The sequence below is a fragment of the Xiphophorus hellerii genome, chromosome 20 (assembly GCF_003331165.1).
Source record: "Xiphophorus hellerii strain 12219 chromosome 20, Xiphophorus_hellerii-4.1, whole genome shotgun sequence".
In the NCBI taxonomy this organism is placed as follows: Eukaryota; Metazoa; Chordata; class Actinopteri; order Cyprinodontiformes; family Poeciliidae; genus Xiphophorus; species Xiphophorus hellerii.
In genome coordinates this window covers 25,310,388-25,322,111 of record NC_045691.1, presented here as the reverse complement: position 1 = coordinate 25,322,111, position 11,724 = coordinate 25,310,388, and positions in this window count along the sequence as shown.

Genomic DNA, 11,724 nt, shown 5'->3' with positions numbered 1-11,724 from the left:
CCCCCCTTTCCTTCCCCATTTCCTGTCAGCCCACTGTCACATAAGGGACACTAGAGCCCACAAAAGACCGCCTGGAGGGGTAAAAAAATAAATAAAAATTATGCCAGAAATTTTCAACCAAGGGCGGCAGAATGAGAACAGTTTCTAAGACGTGAGTCAAGCCTGCTGTACAACGAGCGAAAAACAGACGGAATCACTGTTTTAGCTATTCAAATGTGCCTTGCGCTGCTGTAACTACTTCCAAAGATCGTTCTGGAGAGCAGCTGGCTCTCACCGTGCCTCAAAAAATAAAAGTCGGCAATTTTCCACGTAACGACCTCGTCTTCGCGTTTTCCTTTGTTTTCCCATTTATCCTCTTTCTGCTTTAATTTGCAATTACGTTCTCACGAGGAAGAGCACAGAAAATATTTGCTCAAAGAGTTCCAGGAGACACAAAGGAAGCGGCGCACGGCAAAGTGAGTCGACAAAGGGAAGGAGCACCTGCGCCGCCTTCGCCACGGGGCCTTCACGCAATTAGTCGAGAGACTGCATCTGTGATTCTGGCACCTCTGCTGATTATGCCGCCAATCACAGCTTTCTGTCCAGGGTGAATTCAGAAGAGGAGATTTACAAGTAAAGGACAGGATAAATGCTAAGTACACACACACACACACAGATGGGAATTTGGAAGAACTTGACAATTGTGTTTATGGTGCTGTAAAGACGTAGTTACCCCCTAACAGATTTTCTCTCTTTTTTTTGTCACGTTTATTGTTTTTCTCTTTCTTCAGATCAACCAATTTCTACATACGGTAATTGCAAAAATTGTAATTTTTCAATCCTGATGATTTTAGTTAGTAAGAGGGGAAAAAAAGCCATCCAAACCATGCTGGCCCTTGTTTTTCAGACTGACAAATATCAGTAAATTTGTCTCTAATCTTTGAACCATTTTTGAATTTCTTCTAATCACGGGTAAGTGTGTTGCTTTCTAAGATCTTTCAGCCTACTTCATGTTGTCAGACAGCTTCTATTTAGGTGATTTCTGGATTCCAGAGCTCTGGTGGTAATTATAGCAGGGCGTGGCTGGTGTAATTTATCTAAGCTGTCCATAAAAATGTTAATAACACTTCATACATGTTTTAACAATGAGGATATTATATTTCCACGTGGAGTCGGGTTGCATTTCATTTCTTTCTCCCCTTTAATCAATGAAGCAGTCATGTGAAAACTGCTTTTTTGCATTTACTTAGATTATACTTGCCTGGTAATGAAAAATATATTTTGCCAGAAGCAAAAACTGCAGAAATGTTTTGCAGAGCATTTAATATTACATTCTATATGCATTTACAATCACTTAAAAAAAAAAACGCCTCCATTTGCATCAGCGTGTCTTTAAACAGCATGTTTGGTGATCCACGGCTGAACAGGAACATTTTTTTCATATTTAAATTAAGAACAAAGGTCCATACTGTAAATATAAAACAGGTTAGTGTCTTCATGCTGGCCTGAAGTGTGCTCAGAAGGCAGAGGGTAATAAAGATATCACTCACGCTGAGATTTATGAGAGAAATGTTTCACTACACAAAAGGATGGGAGGTGTAATAAAATCACGTAGAGATTGCGTTTGTCCTCAAGGAGGAAGTTTTAAAACCTGACAGAGATCAGGAATCGGTAGGATTGGGGTGAAAGGATTGCACTCAGGCGACAAAAATATTAGTCCTAAAAATAAAAAAAATGACAAATTAACAACCCCCTTACAACATAAAGGAGCAGTAACCGCGTTACGTTACTTTTCTCAGAGTAAAGATGTTTTAATAACGCTTTCCTTTGTTATTATGTTTCTAGGTTTGATATTACTTCAACAGAACAATGTAGAATAAAAAAATAGCTGACGGAAACGCAGCACGGACATTGGACTCTGAGTTTAATATGAGGTAGACTGTTTTTTAAGGGGCAGTATTGTGTGTTTTCCAGGCACACAATACTCCCTGGAGAACAGTATTGTGTGCCTTGATTGTGCTATAAAGCACAATAAAGTAACTATGTTAACATAAATTGCTTTAAAAAATGCCTTGTATATAAAATATGACTTGTAATTTAACATCTTCAAATTGGGCCTCTGTCTCTTTAAGAAACTCCTGCTCTTTCTGAAACTCTCCCTTCAGGAGATCATCACAACATGGCTCCTCAATTCACCCTGTAGCAACGTTTTTGCCAGTGTTGGACTGAGAAGTAGCTCGTTTAATGAGCTCAGCTGGTGTTTGCTAATTGCTGCTGGCTAGTCTAAAGGAGCCGAGTAATGGAGCCGCAGAGGAGGGCCGTTCTGTGAGGCGAAAGCTATTAAATTGTAGCTCCAAGGAGAAACTTTGTCTCAAAGTCGACGTTCAGGCCACCCAGGCATTTTGCACAGCTGAATGGTTGCCATGGGAGATTAAAGGATATCTCAAACACGCACATTAATAAATTCACTGTTTTGCTGTCAAAATCTATTTGCACCCTTATCAATTTCTTCTGTTTGCTCCGATCGGAAGATAATCCTAATAAATACAACATCCGGTTATCACTTGTACGCCGTTATGTGTTAAGGAAAAAAGCTTTCCAAATCAGTAAGCTGGTAGAATTAACAGTTATAACTACATGCACAATCTCTTCCAGGGACAGAGGTGTAAAAATCTCTGTCTTTAGACACCCAGACTGCTGATAAAAACGTTTGTGGAAGAGTGGGTTGCTCTCAAGAGTACAGTGACTTCTGGTACCGTGATATGATGCAACCTGAACCAATAAGTCCAGTTATGTAACTGCTGGCTAATAAATATTTCACAGCCAACTAGCTGTTGGTGGGATTATAACAACCTGAAAGTGATTGAGAAAGACACACATTGGTCAGGCATGTAAAATCCCAGAGGCAGTCAGGGGATGCTGGGGCTAAAAGGTCACACTTTTTCTGTGAAACCAACAGAAACAAACGTCACGTTGCCCTCTGATTAGCTCAATGGAAAACGTTGAATGGAGTGGTGAAAGGCACACACAGACTGGTCTCTAGAATCAAGATTCTCTGTATTCAGCTCTACGAGACACTCTGATCAACCTGAAAACGTTAAAATTACATGATGATTCACATGGCATAGTACCTGTTAGCGGTTCCAATAATTGTGCCAACTGTGATTTTCTACTCACCCCTCCACAAAAACATGTCCGAATTGAAGTTTGTAAAGTATGGGCCGGCTTACAGCAAAGGATCCTGGGAGACTTCATATCGTTGAAGGAAGGATGAATAGAGAAATGTACCAGAAAATGTACCAATCCACTTTTTTCACTCTAGCATAGGCCAATACGATCCGATACAGAACAACAGTGCTGAACTGACTTAAATCGTTTCTTGTTTTCTTTAACACAGAAAAAAAAGGTACTGAGATACAAATAACTGTACACCAGTACAACACACTTACCGATAGCTTCACAAGATTGGCCAAACATGTAAAAGCAACATGACTTCAAAGTCTTCAGTCAGCAGAATTAGGAGTATAGCAGCCAATGTGAAATAGATCATATAGAAACTGAAACTGACAAAAACCATAGATGGACTTACCTTGGTCAAACATGACTCAATAGAGCTGCCCTTATGGGCACATGGTCAGCGAGCTACAATTTTTTTCAATATCTGGACCGATACAGTTGTTAAAATTGGATTGGTGAACCTCTACAGGACATCAGTGTGAATTTCCATGATGGTAGTCCTAAGCACACAGCCTAGGAAGCTCTTAATTGGTTCCAGGGGAAGATAGTAAAACTCCTGGAATAGTCCAGTTAATCGCCTGACTTGCATCCAATTGAAAATCTTTGAAAACAACTGAGGATCGGAGTGAATAAAATGGACCTCCAGAACCTTTTTAACGCAGTTTGTGTAGAAGAATGGGTCAAAAATCGCGTTACGGGTTTTTCTGCACGGGAAACATTTTAAAGTTGTCATTACTTTAAAAAAAAGGGCCTTTCCTTAAGTGCTTAATGCGCTCAGTTATGGACAAATTTGCGTTGATTTCTTTGTGTGTGTGGATTACTTGAGTTGTTGTTGATCTGGTGGGAATTTTATGTCAATTATTCCATTAGACATATTTGAACAGAGGGGGAAAAAACTTGACAAGTGCAATAGAGAAATAAAGGGAGACCGATTGTTGACATTCTCCAAAGTGCATCTAGCTGCATAAAGAATTGCACTTGAAGACTTTTTTTTTTTTTTTTAGCAGTTTATGGCCTCAGAAACAGCCTACCTCATATCGGTTAATTAAATGATTGGTTAATTGCAAGTTCGAAGAAATTACCACAATTCCACTTTGGCGCTAGCTTCTTTAGATCTAGTGCACCCGTTTTAAAGAAATGCCGCAGCCGACAACGGGAGCAACTCTACAAATTAATCTTGCACAAACATCAGCGGTACAAATGTCTTCTAAATACAACACGGGGACGTCAGCGAGCGGAGGAAACTCGGAGCGGCTTTCAAACTGCTACATGGCAATAAGGTAGGAACAGCAGGGCATCCCCACCCGGGCGAGCACATCAAAAGCCTCTGCATTCATTATGCAAAACGGCGCAGCTGAGGGGGAATTGATCTGCAAATAAACACAATGGTTGGTAATATGGGAGAGAATGGTATTTGATTTTAATTGGCTGCTGCAAAGCAACCACTGTCTGTAATCAAGGAAGCAGTGGGCGACCACAGCCTGCACCCTCACAATGAGACTCGGCTCACTGGTAAACAGAGAGAGGCGCGGAGTCCTCCTCGTGAGAGACAATTAAAAGGAAACAAAAACTAAATCTGTTGTTTGCTTTGTTTTCCTTAATTAAAAGCGTCCTTTCGGGCACGCGTGCCCAGATTCCCGCGCGTTAGTTTGAAACATTTGCTCCACTCAGCCAGCAGAGGGAGCTGAGTGCTCAGGTAAAGCAGAGGTGATGGGTGAGGAATTCCTCCACGAGAAACGAGCAAATGTTTTTTTTTTTTTTTGCTTTTCCCAGCACGCACAAAAGAAAAGAACCACTGTGTTTCTTTTTGACAGCTTGTCCTGATAAAACAGAAGTTTTAGTTGCGTTCTGGTGTTTTGTCGTTCAGTTTTCAGCTGTGTGTGTGTTTAAGGTGGGTGACGCATGAGAGAAGAATGAACGGCCTCTGTGTGCCGTCCTCATCAGGTCACTTGTGATCCCAGGAGATGTGCTGGCCGAGGCTCTCCTGGTGCATGCTGGGTAAAAACATCCTTGTGGATGTGAGCGTGTCTGACAGCAGGTGTTGTGGCATGCTCTAATTCTACTACTCAGCCGACATAAGTACCGGCGCGTTCAGGAAAACACCATTGATTCAAATGTAAATGAGGCTTCGAACTTCTAACCAGCATTTAGCGAAATGTGATGTTTTACCGCAATTCTTAAAACATCAATCATGCGATTTCTTTTAGGATTTGCAGATCTCAGAGGTGAATTTTGTGTCATTGGATTTAGATGGAATCCACTTCCTGTTTGTCTTTCTTTGAGGCCGTCAGCGTCCTGCAGGACCAGGTGCCGATTACTACATTTTTATCTATCATCATGCATGTTTTTGTTGATCCAATCAACATCCATTGCTATCCATTAGCAAAAAGTATTCATGCTAACATTATAGCAGTAAACTTTAATGCATTTCATTGGGATTTTATGTTGTAGGCCAGCACAAGGTATTGCTCAATTGTAATACAGCTCAAATTTCTTACAAATTACAATCTAAAAAGTGTGGTGAGCATTTGTATTCAGCTGCTTGAGTCAATACTTTGTATTAACGCCTTTCGCTACAACTACAGCTTTAAGACTTTTGGTGTACTGTAGACCAACCAGTCTTCCACATTTACAAATTTAGTCCCAGCTCAGTATGATTGGGTGGAAAGAGTTTGTGACGATCAGGTGGACCTCCACCTCCAGCGTTTAGTTGTCTACAACCTAAAACAGGTTTTCTTGCCTACTTTGTGTTGGTCTACAAACCTAATAAAAAGCGATCAGGTTTGTGGTTGCTACATGCCTAGAGGTTTTAATGGGGGCGAACACATTCGCAAAACCTCTCACATCACACGTGTGCAGCTCAGTTTGTGTTGCCACAGTCTAGTTTCAAACAATAATCATCCAGGACGTCAAAGTCTCTGATTTAGGCAAGTATCGGATTCCTGAAACGGCCTGAACAGACGCGGACGGCTCTCCTGACACCAAACATAAACCTTTTAATTACAGCTAACATGGCTGATGAGTTTGAGGCCTGATTACTTGGCCTTCATTAGTCAGATTGTGAGCCATAGTGACTCCCACAGGAGCTGTTTGGCAAATCTAAACACCGCCAGCATTTCTGTTAAGCAATTACATTGACCCTAAAAGACGCCCAAACAGGTGCGCGCGCCCACATGCTGCGCACACAGACCGACGTGCGTGCACGTGGGCATTTTATCAACCCGAATCGGCTGAATGTTGGGATTTCAGTCTGTTCCTTAATTTGCAGAAAGAGTCTGACTAACAAGGAAACAGTGATAAAAATGTGCCGAGCTCCACTCGGTGTAGCCGCGCGTCGTCATGATGACTCCATGTTAGCCGGGCCGTCTCGACGAGCGGCGGGTTTGTTTCGCATCATGGCGGCCTGGCGGTTGTCACTGCGCCGGGGGAGGGAGCGTCCCGCCTCGGGCCACACGCGGCGATAACGGCCGATCAGCCCCGTCGGAAACAAACTGCGTCTGCAACGTGCGGTCAGGATCTGGCCGTTGTTCGGGTGAGTGAATCAGACGCGGTGACACGCGCGCGGACGTTCGGTTTGCACAACGCTCAAGGCACTTCCTGTGTTGTAATTTGCTGGCGCGCGAGGCCGCGCGCTCGGGCTAATGCAGGTGGAAAGTGTTGTTGACGGGCTCTTTGTGCTAATCTGCAACGTTGAGCTTCAACACACCGGGCCCCGCAGCAGCAGCGGCAGCCTTGCAGCTATTTTTAGAGGAGCACAGCTGCTCCTCAGCACCCACCGTGAAACCAGCCATTCATCCCTGATTTATGACACGAGGCCATGAGAAACTGCTGCGCTGTATTTGCCACCCAGATACTTTAGAAGTCCTACTTTTTTTTTTTTTTTTCCCACATCACTTTTCTTTTTGTACCACTGTTGGAGGCAATTATCAGTTACTGCCCGTGGATGTTGAAACCACAAGTCCAAAACGTCCGGTGCTGCAGAGGTGACTCAGGGTCTAGTCACAGGACCACCTGGAGGCCAAGACAAGTTCAGCCCTTGTGGCTGGCTGCTCCCCCACACCAGCGCGTGCCCCTGTTTCACGTCGGCTCAGCAGTACTTTGTAACCTCGGTGATGACATCGGTTGTTTATCAGAGGAAAATAAATACTTCCAGTTCCTCCCGGTGTTTGCTTGTACGACCAGAGAAAGGATTTCTGAGACTTTGTGTTTTGTACCAAAAAGACAGATGTGTCCTTTTGTTAGCTGTCTTTGACACTTTGTCTTAGAGTGTCACATGGTTGTGGTAAATGTCCTTAAGACGGGGTGTGTGTGTGTGTGTATGTGTGTGACTGTCATCAGTGGGCACAAAATGAACTGATGCCTCAGCAGCAGATAAACATGAAGGGATATTTCAGGATTTTTGAAGTGAATTTCTGTTAAAAGGCCTGGAGAAGCTAATGCAGCGCTTCTACCCAGATTATTTGATCCCTGAGGCTGAATCTATAGCAGCTGGTTTGAGGGAAGCCATTTTGGTTAAAAGCTAAAACCTTCACGAATTATATAAAGTAACTTGATGACCTATGTAACTTTTTAATATACTTGCACCAAATGAAAAATGTACATGCCAACTTGAATCAGTGTTTTCTTTGGTTCTGGCCAGTGGTTTTCCACCTACGTTGCCCAACTTGCAAGTCTCATGAGGGTTTCTGCGTCACACCATCAAACTGGGTGCTGCCACACTAGCAGCGTAGACAATGTAAACGAATAGGCACTCCAGTTATCAGCAGAAGTCTGTCGTCTTGTGCCCAACAAATAATGCTAAATTAATTTGGTCAAAATCCTTCTGGTTGTGCAAAAACATTGACATTTAACAAACTACCAAAATAAAACAATATTTGGTGTTCTGCAAGCCGAGAGGAAAGGGAAAGGAGAAGTTTGTGGCTAGCTCAGCTGGATCAAAACGTCTCGGGGAAAAACTTAAATCTTTTGCCTTGTGTTTCGTACGTTTTGTGACCAGTAGGTGTAATTACTCACTACCCAGCAGTTTTGTTGATTATTATGTTATTATTTCATGGCTTTTTAAACCAGGACTCATGTTGCCATCTTGACTGCTCTGTTCGTTCTGCAGCACCCAGGTCTGCAATAAGGTCCTGATTCATAATGTGTCCTTCATGTTTTGTTTTTTTTTTCCTACTGCAGCACATGTTCAGGCGTTTATTAAAACAGTTTGTTTCTGTGCTCGTTTTCCTCGTATCTCCCTGTGCCGTGCTGGCTTCATGCATGCTCCCGAGTTTTACTCTGACGGCATCTTTGCGTTGCATTTCTGTTTTGCTTGTTTATAATTTATCTGATTTCCAAGCATTTAAAGGGCACCAGGTCCCCTGAGTTGCAGTGACTTGACAGGAAGAAGACCAAATAGTTAACCGGATAAGTAAGAAACATTACAATCAACGGCCTCTTTGTGACGGCCGCATATTATTGATTACATTTAGTTTTTTGTTTTTTCTTCACTCCTTCTTCCTTTTCTCAAACTGTCTCTATACATATCAGTATGAATGTATGCCCGTTATGGTCACAGATCCTGTACTTTCCGAATTTGATTTCGGTTGAAACGTAACAGGGTTTAACTAAATATTAAATATTCATTTATCCATGATCATGGCGCTTATAGAAGGTAAAGTAACCCAAGGATTGCGATTTTTAATTGACTAAACATAAAATGAGCCACGATTCTCTCACAGTTTGCGGGGAAGGATGCGCATCCAGGAATAAATGGCGTCCAACGGGGCTTTTTGCTACTGCGTAATAAAACCCCAATTCCAAAAACAAAACTATAAATCTAATGAAACTAATAAAACTGAAAACAAATCAAAATCAGTCACTGCAATTTAATGCCACTAGCTCGCTTCTGACAAACGAAACACCCCCCAAAGCAATAAATTAATCCTGAGACCTGGGATTTGACCAAATTATATTTAGTGTGTTAAATTGGCTTAATTTTCTAATTATTTTAGTGAATTTTATTTTGTTCCATCTTACTTTGCGTCAGACTCTGACCAGAAATGCTTTTTAACGTTCAGTTCTCTGTAAGCGTTTCTCACAGGAAGATCGTTCTTGAGAAACTCCCCTTTTTTCCTCCGTTTTCTGTGGAAATAATCTCCCATTTTGTAAATTACTGTGGATGCGAACGTGAAAATTGCACAAATGTTTGTAAAATGACTTGTGAAACGAAACCTGACTTATTTGAAACTGCTGCCGTTGAACACGCAAGAAGAATTGGATAATCTGTTGTTTTGTTTTTTTTATTCTACTAAATGTGGACTCCAGGAGTCTGTTGGTAAGAAATGAAAGGTTTATAACCTTCTAACAGAGCCTCACTTTTTTTAAAATCCCAAACTAGCCCTTTAAGTTCAGCTTATCAAAGTCCGTTTGTCATCTGCATTATTTAAAAGGACACCTTATCAGTGAGGACCAGCTTGTCTTAGCCTCCTGCGCCGCGTGCACAACACAATAATGTTCTATGCTGTTCCACATTAGCCCTGGTGTCTGTTTCAGCAGCTCTCTATCCATGTATTGATGCATGTCTTCCATCGATCCCAGCAATGATTTGCCATGCAATCCATTATCCATCTGTCTGCTTCGGCTGCCTCTTAAATGATCCATCAGCTTGAGCTATTAACAGGAGTAGTGGTGAAGTCCAAAGGTTGTTGGTGGCCCACATTTAAGGAGAGCCGCCTGTTTTGTGGCGGCTTGCATTTTAATTTGGAGGACATTCACGGAGCAACAGCACTCGGTGTTTATTTTAAATGCTGTAATTACGGTGGTAGAAATGCTGGTGTTCAGCCATTAGCGGCGGCGCTTGAGCCAACAAATTAAGCAATAAAATCATATTTTTGCAAATCCCACATCATTTAAAATGAAGCTTTAAGCCTTTTGGTAGCTGTCTGTTTTGCTTTTTATGTGCTATCATTACTGAATCAATCAGTCAACAACATGACTGGGCATTTTTTCTTTTTTTCCTTCTAGCTGGAATGAAAGTGCACTGATGACGGTCTCCAGCAGAGGCCAGAGATGGGACTAATGTGAGCATTCACAAACCCAGAACACTGATTCAGGCGAAAATGTGGGAAAAAATCTCAGATATCTACAACGCAGTTTAAAATGCTGTAAAAAGTATTTGCCCCTTTCACAAAGTTTTCTTTTTTTTTTTTCTCTCATTTTCATATAGCAGATTAACAAACATTTGTATATAACACAGAGACAGTGTAGGTAATTAAAAATTTGTTTAGATGGTTTCATTTAATGAGAAAAAGTAGTCCAAACCAACGTATGGGAAAAAAAACAAAATAAAAAAATTGTTCCCTAACCCTAATAACTAGCTGTGCCACTGCAGGAAGCAACATTAGCCACCAGACGTTTGTGATTATTTGTTCCCACTGCAGAAATTAAAATAAACATAGGTCCACCACAGTTTGCTACTGTTGATGCGAGGAGCGGCCATATTGAAACGCAGAGTCGACCTTCCAAGTCGTAACTGGGGGTAGTCGGAGTTGCATCCACTTTCCCAGTTCCAACTGCAACTGGGACGCAGCATGACGTTCCCTCAAAGTAAACTCGTTCGCTTATGCTAGCAGTAGCCTGTTGGCTGTTAAGTAGTTAGTGCAAGTTAGCAGGAGCTAGCTATGTTCAACAGTAAAACAGAGACTTGGTTATAAAGTAAATACAGACAGGATAGGGTTCACTCAGTGTAATTGGTTCTATTTTGGTGGGACCCAAATGTACACAGACCTGAAGTAGGTGAATGAGAGAAAAACTTTTTTTTTAAGACGAGCACAAACTTTGCAGAAATGACACGGAGGACAGGACGTCAAATCAGGGTGTTTTTACACCCTTTTTATCACAGAATGAAACTTCACACAAAAATCATTCATTTTATCCAAATATTACCATTTGAAATACTGGATCATAGACTGCTCTTTTCACCCCACTGTTTGGTATGTTCAGTGTCAGACCTTCTCCTTGTGAGGTCACCCACACAATCGACTCGCTGCTGTGGATGTCACAAGCATTCTACGATGTTTCTCCATATTTTGGGATCCATTTTGTTTCCCTTAAACAAGACGTCGACTTTAGGTTGTCCTCACTTGCTTCATTGGTGCATCGCTTTCCACTGCATGCTGCTGCTCTATGGTTTCTGCTAATATGCTTTTCTCCCTGCGTGGATAAGACGGTACGGATAATGGATGGATTGTACTCTTTGGACCGCATATTCAAAAAGTAATACGAATGATTTAGTAAATAGTCACCCTTTCACATTTGTCTTTGCTTTCTGTTTTCAAAGCCACAACAGTGAAAGAAGCAATTTTTGTATTTTCTTTCCCTGCATGTCATTCTCTGTCTTTACTCTATTTTCATTAACACTTCATACATGAGGAGGAAAAATAAATAAAGGTAAATAGTATCAATAGAAAAATAAGGCTGCTTTGTGGAGATTTGTTGCCGTGGTAAGTCCTTTATCCAGAGCCAGAG